Genomic DNA, 9,653 nt, shown 5'->3' with positions numbered 1-9,653 from the left:
ACTGATTTCATCCCAACGCCACTTTAACACATAGCTTCTTTATTAGTAAGCGTACTGTTTTGGTGTCAAAACAATAAAGACCAATTACAATGAGAGGATTGAATTCCATGGAGAATGTTGGCTCAACATTTTTCTGTCATATTGCTAATTGTTAAAGCTTTTTTTTTGTTACAGTCAATCAAATCAGTTAAAAATCTAAGTTTCTAAAATAAAGAAACGCCGATCTAAAAATTTATTGTTTCGATTTGTATCAACGGTTTGTGCCAAAAAGTACTGGCCATAATAATTAACTGATAATTTAAAAAGGAAAGGAGTGGATGGTAATTATAAAAAAAATCATAAAATAATCAGGCAATTTTTATTTACAGATGATTTTTTTTAAATACTTACTTTATCAAAATCTTTTGTTTTTTTTTTGTGGTAGCAGACATATGTGTTTAGCGTGCGGAAAGTTATTCATTTTCGCACTAGTGCATTTCGTTTTCCAGTTGCATAAAGGAAAATTTATTAATCAAAAAGTTTTCTTATAATATTACACTACTATTTATACAAGCACAAATAAAATTTGAAAACAAAATTTATGAACGATGCGGGATTCGAACCCGCGATCACTCGCAAATTGTATTTGTATATAAGCATAAGTGAGGATTATCACATATAAAAAAATTAAGTATTTATACATGAAGTAAATCTAAAAAGTCAATATATTGTTATTAATTATATACCTATAATGTTAATAAATAACGAAATTTATTTTGATTTTAGATTAATTATTGTCATCTAATTGTCGCATGCACGTAGTAAAGTATAAACAGTTCTCCAGCCAAGTTTTCTTAAAAAAATAAACTTACTCCCGCGATTTTACATTCCGCAGTTAATTTTAATTGTGATGATTATAATAACACCGCCAGATCTATAAAATACTGAAATGAAGATTAATAAAATGGGGTATTTTATTTTGTATATAGACAAATTTTATTTATTATACTAAAAAATTGCTACTATAAACATTAAAATTGTACTTACCCGTGGAAAAGACACAGTTTTTGATTGGCCGTCATTATATTCCAAGCTAAAAAGCGTTTAAGCCCAATTTTGTGATAATGTTTCACTCCGAGCTATCGCATCATACTGCAACGTTATATTGCTTACTGAGGTTATTAGGCTCAGTAAGGGGCTAGAGGGATAAAGGCAAACACGGTCCTCGTTACTCGTTCCGCGTCCAATGGTTTATCCATCCAAGTTATTATATTAATGATAAACAAGCGGACACTATAGAAATAAATGTTCCATGCGATATAAAGATCAATTTCTTTGAACAATATTTATGTCAAGACTATGTATTTAAATATTCAATTCCCAAGAGAATTCCACCAACGCTAAAAATATCTGCGACCACGATAGTCAAATATCTCAATTTGAATTGCTCATTATTAAAAGGTTGTTGACATCTGCGTTCTAAGATTAAATTCAATTTGACGCTCCATTACAAATTAAAGAGACATTTTAGAAGCAAAACACCTAGACTAAATACTTCGCGTGTTTGAACAGATTTCGAGTCACAATTTAGGATATTGTTTAAATGAGATGTTTCCATTTTATAGGGATTCCTAAAATAAATTGAATACGAATAATTATAACTGTTAGTTTTGATAAAACAATTTAATAAAGTCGTCCTTTATTCTTTGGAACCATAAATATTATCACGGGGAGTAGTCCGAAGAGCTGTTTCACCTGATTCCTGCCGCCGAATTACACTTTCGCACGACATGCCACAAATAAGGATTTTCCACAGTGCGGTTTTCAGGGAACTTTCTTTCACATACTACAAAGCTGTAGAATGAGCTTCCTTGTGCTACTGTGTGCGTTATCGGGACGATACAACCTTTAAAGTAAGCGCGTACACCTTCCTTAAAGGCCGGAAACCCTCCCGCGATTCCTCTGGTGTTGCACGACAATGTGGGCGGCGGTGATCACTTAACACCACGTGACTCGTACGCTCGTTGGTCCTCCTTTTCCATAAAAAAATTCATGCATTCCCGATACTTTTTTGACTGAAAGTAAGTTGTTAATTGATACGCCCTGCCCATTTCAATGCAGTGCCGTTCAGGATTCTTCAAAAACCCAAAAATTCTGAGCGGCACAACAATTGCGCTCGTCACCTTGAGACCTAAGGTGTTAAGTCTCATTCGCCCAGTAATTTCACTAGCTACAGCGCCCTTCAGACCGAAACACAGGCAGAGTTGTGGTACCCATAATCTAGCCGGCATCCTGTGCAAAGGACCCTCCCACTGGTGTAGTGTACCTACTAGGTACTTATCTTTCTCTAAGTTATTATTAATGAGTACAAGAAGATCGCGATAGTGGAGTTATTCTAAATGAATTATGAGATATTGTTCAATTGACAAAACAAGTAACCTAGTTCATTCATTTAAGATTCATACTTAGATCATTGAGGGCAATTTGCGAGTCCTTCATTTGCTTACTGCGTTCCGAGAAATTCTTAATGCACTCATAAAGTTGATATTTGAATGAATATCGCAATACCATAAACTGGGTTAAAATACATAAAAGGCATTTATTTTCTCAAAATAGATTCCTTTAGAATTCTTTTTGATCTCATTTTTAATATACTAGATACTACTTCCGCTTCGGAAACAAATGGCGCTCTGAGAGAGAAGAAGCGGCGCATAAAACGCTCCCAGCCTTCTTTTTTTGCGCTCTTTTTAATAAAATATACAATAGTGTACTGTCATTGCTATTGCTATAAAATAATCATAATCTAGTCCCATGCTGTCCGATCACTTAGATATTCAGCTGTGGAGTAGTAGGATTAACGATAGAGCCATTTTTAATAAAACATTTAAATTATTTATAGATAATGCCTGAACAGTGGCCGGGTCTTTATTATAAAAGTGCATTTACCCTTAAAGCTACTAGAATTAGTTACAAGCAATCCCTTATGTCTAGTGTTATAATAATGAAAATCACTATTAAAAGCAAAAAGGTGTCGATTTTTGTTAACGTTACTTATTGGTTGGTTGTATTGGTTACTAAGTCGATGCTAACATGATTTAAATGAATTATTTATCGAAAATTTTTGGGCACGTTGATTGCATTACTTTGTGGATATTAAAAGGGACTGCGCCGTCATACTCGGTTATGTAACATTAGTTCGAGTCAAGCTTGAGCCGACTAAGAGAGACTCTAAAGTTTTCACTTCTACCATAAGGTATTAAAAAGAAACATTAGCTGGATTATTAGGATATGTAGGCAATCTGATAGCGGAATGGAAAAAGTGTGCTTAAAGACAATGTAAGCACACTTTTCTACTTAGTCGTGTGTCAACTGTCACTAATAAAACTAAAAACTAATTAAACGTTTTACATTGCTGCTTATTGACCAAGAATTTTAGAAACAATTGGAGTAAATGAAGAAATGTATAGATATCACACTCTTCTAGTAATATGTGGCATATTCCATATTTCGGTTTTGTTTTTATATTACGTGATTTAGATTAAGGATTGGTCTCCACTGCGCTCCAACTAGATACCGCAGGCTTAGTCTCGAAGTGCAGCAACTAATACAACGCCCAACTGGGCGTACTCGAGCCAGTCTCGAACAATGTGTGACGTTGACGTGCCACATGTTTTGTTAAACTTTGCTAATAATTGAAACTAAAATGGCGGGTTGCGTAGTAAAACTTTGTATAAGTAATAGTACAAGAAATTAGAATGACACTTGGATCACAGACCACAGTATTTTGTATTTTATTAATTTCAATGTAAAATAACACGAAGCGTTATATAAGTTGAAATATGCCACGCACACAAGCATAACACCTATAACAATAAAAAAGCTATCGTTCTTAGGTGGGACGGTATCTAGTTGGAGCGCAGCGGGGACCAATCCTTAATCTAAGAGGTAACTATTATGCACAGTTAATAATTACTAGGTAATTTTATTCTCTAATAAATTTTCGAAGCCCAACAACAACTTAATACGATTAGTTTGAAATTATTGTAACAAGAAGAACTACGTAAAGGACCAAACTTTACATTAATTCTACCGCATTCAGGTTTCATTATTGTTCCGCATTTTGATATTCGGGCAAATGTAGGTCAACCTTTATTCAGAAAACCTTTAAGGTTAATTCAAACCTTAAACCTTCATTGCAAAAGTTGTATTTCTATACTTATAATAAATCTGTAGAGATCAAATTTCTGTACAAAGAAAAATATAGATATATTATTATTTACTAAAGCATAAATATAATAATAAATGATGCACTGATCTGTTTTGCCATTATTAATGGCAATGGACCAATCATATATCGCGACAGATAACTTGATAAGAGATGAGCGATACCTTTAAAATCAATTAGAGCTATAATAAAGAAAACATAACCAACGGGATATGATTCGCTGGAACTTTTACAAAACGCATCATTTTAATACACAAAAAGATATTTATTCAGCAAACTTCAAACTTCATTCAACTTCATTGGTGTTTGAATCATCTAATTTGATAAATAATTTTAGAAATATGGCTTTCCAACAAAAAAATTTTTGTGAAATATTTTGTAAATGTATTTTTTATTCAACTATCTAAATTATACCCAACGACTATACCACACAAATATTAAGATCGAAAAATTGAAAAAACTCTACATTAATTTATTTTTAAAGAAAACTCCCTGCCACAAACAGCACGGAAGCAAAAAGGGTATTTTTTAGAATGTCTGTCTGTATCTCTGGGCTACACGGAAAAACTACTAAATAGATTTGTCATTTTGCATGAATAAATAATAAGACCACAGCTATACTCTATAAATTTTGATTCCCTTGAGAATGCCGAAATATAGGATTCTACGGCAAATGTATATTATAACGTTTATTACTTTTTAGCAGTATCTTTTTTACGTTAATTCACAGCTTTAATTTCAACTCGATACCTCCACGCGTGCCCGAATTAATGCGTCTTGACAGACCTAACTCGAACGTTTCCAATTAATTGATTAAGTTAAAACGTGGGTAATTAAATGAACTCAGTACTTAAATTACAAAAAAGCTATTGAGTACAATAGGTCCATCCAACTACGTTGTGTCAACATTTTTATGAAATGAAATGATTTATATATTATTGTGTGAATGGTGGTGACATAGTTGTTAACAATTATTGATAGGTGTACAGCACATTTCGCCAATATATCGGCATACAAATATTTGATCAATATTGGAATTTTTAAATTTATACGTCATTAATACACATTACATAGCTTTAATTCAATAATATAAAATAAACATTAGTTTGTAGGTACCTCTCAAAAAATAATATTTAAATACTATTATTTTTGGCTAAAGGATTCTTTTATACTAGAGAAGCATGTATCTATTAGCCATAATTTTAATTTTTTATGTATTAATTTTTATGCATCTCTCTTTAATACCAATAAAAGTAAAGGTCGCTATGACAGGAACGACAAGTCACACAAAGCAGTACCCTTTCACGCACATGGACCAGAATGATCCGCCCGATTACCCAGCCTACGAATATTTTTGAATTATCGAACCTAATTGAGATATTAAATGGATGAGAACTATCTTCATACCTGTTACTGTCCTATGACTCTTTACCATTCAAACAAAAAAAACAGCCTAGAAATATACATCGATATAAATAAAATGATAGAGGTTTTCATTTTTGCGCATTTTCATCATGGACAAGTATTGGATAATTTTAAATAATAATATCTTCTAAGTTTTATTCCTCACACACTTGGCCCTTATCTAATTATATCTAATATTGCGATTTCTTCATTTAATATAAAGTTAATAAAGTTTAATGAAACAAGATTTTTATAAGTACTGTGTAAGTATGTGTGTACGCGGACAAAGTCGCGGGTATCAGCTAGTTTTGAATAAATATGAAAGAATTAATGTTAAAAATATGATCTTAAAATAGTAATCAATTAATCTTGAATTATTTGTAGCCGAGATTTCTGGTACTTTCTGGAGCGTTATCAACCAACGCCTTTGATTTCGTTTAAAGTTGTTTAACGTCGTTGCGTAGTAAAACTTTGTAAAAATAATTAATTACAAGAAATTTGAAAGACACTGGGGACAGATATAATCAGTAAGTATTTTGTGTTTTATTAATTTCAATGTAAAATAACACGAAGTGTATGTTACAAATATTTGAAAGATACCATTGAGTGTCAAAATACCACGCACACAAGCATCTAATAGTTGCCGTCATAAAAAAGCTATTGTTCTCAGGTAGTTTTGTATCTAGTTGGAGCGCAGCGGAGACCAATTCTTAGTTAAGCTTTTAGGTTGTGGCATCTGTAAAAAGGTCTGTTTCTTATTTTTTTTTGTTACAAAGGGCTGAGATCTATAGAGCATACATAGACTTTGCTCAGACTTTACTGACGTAAAACTTAGCTGAGTGTAAGCTTAACATAATATTTGATTTCGTTTTTATAATCATTTAACAGCTGAAATTATGCTGAGCTTCAGATAAGACAGCCCAATAAAATAACCCAAAAGTCAAGTTCGCGTTTTATCACACTCAACAAAGTTTTACGTAAGTAAAGTCTAAGTAAGCTCTATAAAAATCAGCCTGAGTGTCGGTGACCACAAGTGACAAAAATTTAAGAGCTTTGGATAAAGTAATAGAACATTCGATTAATATTTTTTTTATTAAATTAAGGGACGAGGCTGATGGTCATTAATACGCCCTGCCCATTACAATACAATGCCGCTCAGGATTCTTGAAAAACCCAAAAACTGAGCATCACTACAACTGCGCTCGTCACCTTGAGACATAAGATGTCAAGTCTCATTTGCCCAGTAAATTTACTAGCTACGGCGCCCTTCGGAACGAAACAGAGTAATGCTTATAAATTACTGCTTCACGGCAGAAATAGGCGCCGTTGTGGTACCCAGCTTGTAAACTAATAATAATGGGAATTTGGAATATAGTTTGTTCGTCTTAATGTAAGCAGTACTAATAAGTATTTTATTATTGATAAATACGCTCAGATATTATTAATTCACGATACCAGCTATATCAACAACGAAGATACATAGTAGAACATAGTCGGAAGTGACCTGAAGGGCAATGAAAACGGGATCAGCGGGGCTTGGATGAGCAACGCGAGAAATGTCGCGTCGCGAGAGACAAAACTTGTCGACATCGGTTAATTTCTCGTTTACCCTAATGGGGGATTTACACGGGTCGATTTTCGCCGTGCGGCGAATCGCTTCACTAATTGCCTCACCAAGCCGCATCGCTAGGCCATTTACACTGGTTACTAAAATCGCATGCGTCTCCGTCGTGACGTAAGGACTTGGGTGCTTCGGATAATTTATTGGTTGAGTGGAGTTTAAAAGATCCTGATTATTTTAAAAAACGATTAAGAATGACTACTGATCAGTTTAATACTTTACTACATAAGGTTACTCCGCTTATACAAAAATGCGATACCAATATGCGAGTAGCACTTTCTCCGAAAATTAAATTAGAAATAACCCTGAAGTTCTTGGCTACCGGTGATAACTATTCAAGTCTTGCAGAGTCATTTAGAGTTCCAGAATGCACAATTTCCTTGTTTTTGAAGAATGTTTTGGATGCTATATACAATGTTTTACAGGAGTTCATTATGGTAAGTGAAACTATAACTAATTATAAACGATTTATTTATAAATTTTAAATTGTGTTTTCATCTAAGCATGACCTAACAGCTTGAGATAGAATATCGTTGTTCACTCCGTATTGCTGCCCAGTATTTTCTTCTGTAAGTAAACAGCTGGCAAAAGTAGTCTTCTTCATAATCGAGGTGCCTTCTAGAAGTGGAAGCTTCGGGAGTCGAAGTTTCACGCTGGTTTTGAAAAGCTTGGTTTCGGGAAGTAGTAGCTTCGGCTTCTGGAGTCGAAGTATAGCGTGTATACTCTAAGAGTGAACTCGTAGGTTTAGCAATTGGAAAATGTTGTGTATTTAAGGTTTTCAGTCTTTCTTGTGACAAATAATTATTGATGAAATTTTGACAAACAATAGCATTTCTTAATGGCAAACTACGTAATTGGCTTGCCACATGTACTCCGAATGTATCAAATTCATCTTGACGGATAGTTTGAGCCAAAGTATCTAATCTATTGACTGCTTGTAAAACAGGTGGGTCCATTTTAGGTGCGTCCATTAGAGCACGCTCCGCCTTTTTCTTTGGAGATATTTTTTTTTTCTTTTGTAAGGGCGCAATATTATCTTCTTGTTCCAATTCATCAAAATATGAAGACGCGTCGCTGTTTGTGTTCACCGCTGAATCTTTTCCCTGTAACCATACACTAATATAAGTTTATTTCTTTCAGGTGCCATCCACCACAGATCAATGGAAGAAAATACAAAAGGATTTTTTAGATCGCTGGCAATTTCCTTTTTGCTGTGGGGCTATTGACGGGAAACACGTATTAATCGAAAATCCACCACACGGAGCATCAGACTATTATAATTACAAAGGCACTTATAGTGTGGTGTTGTTTGCTATAGTGGATGCACATTACTGTTTCATATATATAGATTTCGGAACTAATGGACGCATGAATGATTCGCATATTTGGAAAAAAACTAAGTTCTATAGTGCTCTTGAAAGAAATAATTTAAAACTACCTAATAAGGCAGTTTTCGTTGGTGATGATGCTTTCCCTTTGGCAACCTATTTAATGAAACCGTATTCAAGACATGAAGGTTTGGAACACAAACAAAAAATCTTTAATTACAGACTATCAAGAGCACGCCGAATCGTAGAGAATGCCTTTGGCATAATGGCTTCCCGATTCAGAGTATACAGAAAACCTATATCTGTTTCATAGGATAAAACTGATTATATTATTAAAGCGACCTGTGCGCTGCATAACTGGCTTCGGACTAATCTTATATACATGAATACTCCCGAATTAGTAGAAGGAGAAGACTTCAGTTCAGGGACAATCAGAAACGGAAGTTGGAGAAGCATTCCTACGGCAGGAGTAGACGAATTAATGACACCGCTATCTTCTAACAACTATTTACGAAATGCAAAAGATCTGCGCGATAGATATGCTGACTATTTTGTCGGACCAGGAAAAGTTTCATGGCAAGATAGAATGATTGCGTAAATGTTGTATGTTTATTTAAGTAATATTATAAAAATGGCTCTGTTCACGATTTACCTATTATAATTTATAATATGCGAACAAGAATAACTATTTAATAAATAATAATAAGACTTACCATGTTATCTTTACTGTTTCTTCCTTCTATCACTGTCTTTAAAAAGCGGTCAGCTACAGAAAACCAAATTAATTGAGGTCTGTATATATCATCCTTTCCCGCGCCACTCTTCTTTGACTTTGCTACCTTACTGGCCTCTCTATTATACGTGGTTCGTATATTTTTTATCTTCAATTTAAGCTCTTCAACTGTTATGGACAAACGCATTTCTTGAATAATAGATTTAAGAGCCGCTAAACGTACATTATTGGTCCTGTAATCTTGTTCTCTTGGGTTCCATAAGCATGGATGCATTTCATAGCATTCCAAAAACGGTGGTATGGTGTTATTTTTATTCATGGTTGTTACGATACATGTACACAGAAACGCTGTAATAAATAAAT

Source organism: Leptidea sinapis, chromosome 8 (genome assembly GCF_905404315.1).
Source record: "Leptidea sinapis chromosome 8, ilLepSina1.1, whole genome shotgun sequence".
NCBI lineage: Eukaryota > Metazoa > Arthropoda > Insecta > Lepidoptera > Pieridae > Leptidea > Leptidea sinapis.
This window is presented reverse-complemented; position numbering follows the sequence as displayed.